The sequence below is a fragment of the Aplidium turbinatum genome, chromosome 15 (genome assembly GCF_918807975.1).
Source record: "Aplidium turbinatum chromosome 15, kaAplTurb1.1, whole genome shotgun sequence".
Classification (NCBI taxonomy): domain Eukaryota; kingdom Metazoa; phylum Chordata; class Ascidiacea; order Aplousobranchia; family Polyclinidae; genus Aplidium; species Aplidium turbinatum.
The window spans coordinates 19,077,906-19,084,245 of record NC_137486.1 but is presented as its reverse complement, the minus strand read 5'-3'; positions in this window follow the sequence as shown (position 1 = coordinate 19,084,245).

The window sequence follows — 6,340 nt, the reverse complement described above, 5'->3', positions numbered from 1 at the left end:
ACTTTTGACTCTTTTTTATTTCTTTAAAAGTATTATTGACCCAAAAAGAATGTCTAAAGAGACATTACGAAAAGTAACTACGGACAAAGGCCAGTGTTTCGATCTTCCGATCTCTTCAGCGTAGTAAAGTGAAAGTAGAAAGTTTTATAAAACTGTTTTATAACTGTTTTATAACTGTTTTATAAGAAAACTGTTTTATAACTTGACATCAATTGGACTAGTTGTACATTTGTCTTGAATTTATAAATGTTTTATTGATACATATTTTAAACCAGAGGCAGACTCCGACTCAGCAGCAGCCTAGAGCAGGGGTCCGCAATTACTTTTTGGTGCGACCCAAAAAGCAATCGTTCGAAGTCTTCGCGACCCAAACGTTTCGGAAGCATATAATATTGCGCAAAACACTTTGCAAATTAATATTAATTCCAATACGGTCGTCCCCACTTATTAAGGCCACATCGGGACCGGACGATTTTGGCTGCGGGAGACAATTTTCTACCACTCCTATACAGGGCCGGATTAAGGCGGGGGCTGATGGGGCTGCAGCCCCAGGCCCACCAAAAGAATAGGCCCACCGATAACAACTTTTTAAGAGCAACTGACATGCTTATAATCAGGATCGATAGAATAGAGGACTAAAATCATAGGACGAATGCTAACTGTGCAAACCAGTGGTTCTTAACCATGGGGCACGCCTCCCCAGGGAGGCGTCAGCTAATTTCCAAGGGGCGCGAGACCTACTGAAACCACTTCATTTGTCAACAATTAAGCCTTTGTCTGATACACGGTGGGAGGCACGATATGACGCTATACATGCGTTAAGAAAAGGTTATCAAGCTGTTCTTCAAGTCTTTAAAGCAATGTGTAATGACAATGACGAACAATCACAGACTAAAGAAACAGCCAAGGGGTTTATCTTGTCAATGGAAAAGCTTGAAACCGTTATTTTAATTGAGTTATGGTGTTGCATAATGGAACGGTTTCATAAAACTAGTCGGGCGTTGCAGGATAGCAAAATTACATTCAATAAGGCAACAAATTTGCTTCAGGGTCTACATGACTTTGTTCAAACATTAAGATCCCAGTTTCAAGAATCGAAGAAAAGGCTAGAATGTTAAGTGGCTGTCATCATTATATTGATTGAAGAAATCTCAAGAAACAAGAGAAGAAAAGTATGCTTGGATAGCGAAGGTGGATCTGAAGACAATTTAGGCTACTTGGTCCATCGAGCAGATTCAAAGTAGACTCATATTTGCCAATCATTGACCAAATTATTTTGTGTTTGAAATCCCGAATTGTACCATACGATCGTCTTCAAAGAAGATTTTTGTTTCTGGCGGAATTACACATCATGTCTAACTGTAAAATTGAAGAGAGTGCTAAAACATTGCTTCACAAATCCAGATGATCTAGATTCTAAAAGAATCACTGCCTGAAGAGGTGATTCATTTTTCTGCACTGCTAAAACAACACCATTTTAACAGCGAATGCAGGAAAGAAACTCAAATGTTTAGATTTATTAATGAAAATGAATTTATGTATGTATTTCCTAACGTATCTGTTGCACTAAGAATGTAGCCCATCCTTGTCTGAAGATTTATAATTGTTGAGTTGAGCGCTCATTTTCAGTGCTTAAAAGAGTAAAGAATCAACTGCGTTCATCCATGGGCGAGAAAAGATTGCATTTCTCAGCTCTACTCTGCATTGAAAACGAGATTTTGGAAAAAAAATAGACACCGATGATGTTATTAACAGCTTTGCTTTGTTTACAGTAGGCTAAATCCAGAAAACATGTCAGTTAAATGTGTTTAATAAGTAAATACTGTACTTCGGGTATATTTCCTGTTCTTTCATTTTAATTGTGATTGGTACAATGAGGGGAATGAAATATAGGCCTCAGATTACCATATAGCCCCAGGTCCATCAAAACCTTAATCCGGCCCTGCTCCTATACCTTCAGTAATTCCGGAATGGACCAAATTGGGCTGAATAAGCGGGTGGACCTATTAACCGTGCGCTTCGTCGTCGTGCAAGCCTCTGGGGCCGAGGGTCTACTCTATCCTTTTACCAGCCCAGACTCAAGATGTTCCTGGACTACACTGGAAGGCTATTAGAGAGCAGCCAGTATTTAGTTTCATCACCCATGACACGCAGACCTTCCACTCTGTTAGGTGGCTTGAAGATGGTACAGTTATTGATGATGTGGTCTGCAGTCTGTTCCTCGGCACCACATTCACAGGAGGAGGAAGAGGCTAATTCCCCAATGGCGCATGGTTGACCGGAAAAGCCCGACGCACGTACGAAGACGGTTGAGGCGCACCCATGCTTGTCTTTGTAGTGTCAGGCGGATGGGGCATGTGTCGGCGTTGGGAATGAACGAATGAAGTCCGGTGGTACTTGACTTCCTTTCAGAATTCCATTTATAGTCCGCCCAAGTAACCGCAGAGATGAAGTTCATCTGAAGTTGAGAGGCTGGCACGAATGGTTGTCTTGACTTCAGTCGACGGGTGCTGGTTTGGGGAAGCAGAGATCTTGTGGTGGAGAAGATGGTTAGGCTTTATAGTGCCCGTCGGCTAAGAAACAGAGTGGCTTCTTCGTGACGAAGCTCAGAAAGTTGGATGCCAGCGAGAATGGCAAAATTATCCAATGATGTGGGACGCATGCATCCGGTAACTGTGCGTAGGGTGCTGTTTTGATATGATGGTCAGAAATAAAAACAACTGAACTGAACTGAACTGTTTATGGCAGTGCCGATGTTATGGCAGTGTGCACTGCAGCACCAAACAGGTGTACAGTACTCTGCTGAAGAGTAGACAAGGGCTAAGGCTGCTATACGCAAAGTGTCAGCCCTCGTCCCCCAGCTGTGGCCTGCCAGGCGCTTGAGTAGTGCAGCGTGGGATGTCATTTTCTTGCGTAGTGACACCAAATGGTGGCGGTATGTGTACGATCTGTCTAGTGTCACCCCAAGATATTCTGGTTCGGGGCAGAAGGTCAGAGGTTTACCATTGTTCTGAACATGTAGCTCACGATCAACTTCCCGACTGTAGGCTATAGGTGGAAAGCTGCCGCCAAAGTTTTGTTTTCGCTAAGTTTCAGTCGCCAGTTCTGGAGATAGCCTAAGCTGAGAGAGTTTTCATGCCCTGGCTCAAGCTGTCTTCCAGGCTATACATATAACCGTGGCCCCGTGGGCTTAACTACTGTACTACAATCGAAAGTATAAATTTTCTTGTAGCTGTAGCGGACGCTGCTTTCAGCATATCCACCCATACACAGCCATCAGTGGGATGGCAACATTCCTGGGCAAAGTCGGCAAGGAATGATATAGGACACGAGGTCGATTACGCTGCTGTATTGTTTACTAACTCAACTCAGAAGATCAATGCTTGCTCACAACGTAATTGTTTATAGTTTTTAATCTTCGATCCAGCAACACAGAAAGTAAAGGAAAACACCGGAATATTAAAGCTCCACCACCAACAACTGGATACGAAATGTTGTCGCTGCTACATTAACAATAAACTGATCCAAACGTCATCCTGGCAGTGCCAAAAATAGAAAACAGTAGCAACAACGAAACTGATATATTGCTTTAGAATTACCAAGACTGATTTCTTGATACTGGTTTTAAGTTCTGACTTTTGATATTGCATTCAACTGATTTCCATATTGAAAGAACCGACTTTTCATATTGAACAAAAACTCAACAAACTATTGATTTTCACATAGCAAAAACTTAACACACTCTGATTTTTACATGTTGTAGAACTCTACAAAAGACTAAATTTCACATAGCAAACGACTGATTGATTTTCACATAGCAAACGACTGATTGATTTTCACGTGGCAAACGACTGATTGATTTTAAATCATGAGCTTAACTTCTTTAAGAAGGTACTAGTGTGAGATTGCGAGTTTTACATATGATCACACAACGCAACACGACTGCAATTCTACATAACGATGAACCAAGGTAGGAATTCGGCATAGTGACGTTGATTACAGAAGTTGAATTCCCGATTGCTGAATTGAATTCCCGAGACGTGCAGTTATGCGCTCAAGGCGGAGTCTTCTGGAAGATTCTAGTGACGTGTACGTGTGACGTCAGAGACGACAGAGCTCTCTGGCGCTACATAGCCTACCAAATTGTACGAAACTCAGCACATCAAAGACTATATGACTGTATTTATTTTTGCCATACAAGTTATATTTATGGTAATTTTAAACCGTTTTGCGACCCACTGTGAATGGTCTCGCGACCCAAATTTGGGTCGCGACCCAGTATTTGCGGACCCCTGGCCTAGAGCAGTTAGCTACATATTTTAAACCTTTTGGTTTTGTCATCTTTTCCTTTTGTTGGTGTAAAATTCGTGTGTTTACTTTATTGTTCTCTACATGTTCGCGCCAGCAATGAAAAATAAATTGAATTGTATTTGTTTCCAAAACCAATTAGCCTATGCGCCATCATTTGCCATTGTTCTGTTATGTTTATGTTACTTTGCAGTAGTCTAAATAATTTCAGGTTTTCATGTATGCATTTTTATTTCTTTTTGTAGCTTGGTTTGCAAAATTAGGCCCTTCTCTAGTAAACAGCCTTAGGCCTACAGTACCCTTAATCCGGCCATGGACATAGCCTATAGGCTACATAATATAAATTAGGCTTCCTTACTTGCCTTAGTATGGCTAGAAAAATACTGATTTATCAGTCGGGTAAAACTACAACTTGTTGGTTAGTATTGTAAGCTTTTAAAACGATTGAGAGTTATTTGTAAAAAGTTTTTGAGTTAATTTTAGCCCTGCCTTTCGGGTACAACAGTAGCCTATATTGTAAGAACTTGGTAGCCTACCTACAATTTGTTTTGGAGTTTCTCTCCAATTACTTCCATCTCGAAAATAGTTTTTTTAAGAAAGGCTGCATTTATGTCGCGATAAAATCGCACTTGCTTTACTCATTCAAAACTTCGCTTCATTCATCTTTCAGCAGGCTTTTAGGCCCCACGTTGGGTTCAATGTAGGCTATACATCCCCAAAAATTTATCATAGGCAAGATACAGTCGTGGCCAAAAGTTTAAGACCAGGCTTGATTTATGACGTTTTTTGTATTACGCCATAATACTGCATCAGATATTGTTTAAGTTGCACCATCTTTATTCTGGGTCGAAATCTGATGTAATCAGTCATTAGCAAATATCAATTGAACATCAGCCAGTAGAGATCACTTTTCTGTATTTCTTATCTGCCCAAAATGAGCAAAATGTGCTCCCTTTTGGAGGTTCAGCGATGTCAAATTGTTGTTCTTCTCAGGGAAGGCTACACAGAACATCAAATTGGTGAGCAGCTTAGATTTAGAAAAACTTTTGTGCATCAGGCAATTGTGAAATTTAAGAAATCAGCAACTTATGTTGATGCAAAATGCAGCGGTTGTCCTTGAAAAACAACTGCTAGTCTGACATCTTCATGAAAAGGCAAGTGGTGAAGTCTCCAACATGTTCAGCCAAACAAATCAGGGCCGATTTGAATGAAGCTGGTATTCCAGTCAGCAGGAGGACTGTTAGCCGCCGTTTAGTTGTAGAATTTGGTCTGAAATCACGAAAACCAGCAAGAAAATCGAGGCTTACACTAGCGATGAAGATGAAGGGTCTCCTGTTTGCATTGCAGCACAAAGACTGGACTTCTGCCCAATGGTTTAAAGTTTCATTTTCGGACGCATCAAGTGTCCAACAGTTTGGTGTAAGAAAAAGAAATGTCCGTCGACCCTAAGGTACACAATTTGATGAAAAGTATACACGGCAAACGGTGAAACATCCACCAGGTGTGATGATATGGGGAGCCATTTCGACCAAAGGTACAGCCGGCCTCTTTTTTCTAAAACCAGGAACCACGATGAACAGCCAGAAATACTTGAACTTAATGAAAGAGAAGCTACAACTGCACAGTAATGCAGATGTCGGTGCATGAGTGTACAATTTTGGTGCAAGATGGAGCCCTATGTCATCGTTTAAAGACAGTAACAGAGTTTTTTAGGGCTAAGAAAATCACTCTTCTGCAGTGGCCGGGGAACAGTCCCAATCTTAACCCTATCGAAAACTTTTGAACTTTTCTCAAAAATAATGTTGCTGAAAAACATCCCTCCAGTATTCTTCCCTACTTGAAGTAATCAAATTAGTTTGGATCCGTAAAATTCCTGAAAAACTTTGCAAAAATTTAATCGAAACTGTGGCCAGACGAATCAAGGCCGTCATCAAAGTGAAAGAAAGACACACCAAATATTAAAATTTGAGATTTTGATGCAAAATACAATATAAATGCTTATTACTTTGTCATTATATACAGTTAGCAAGAA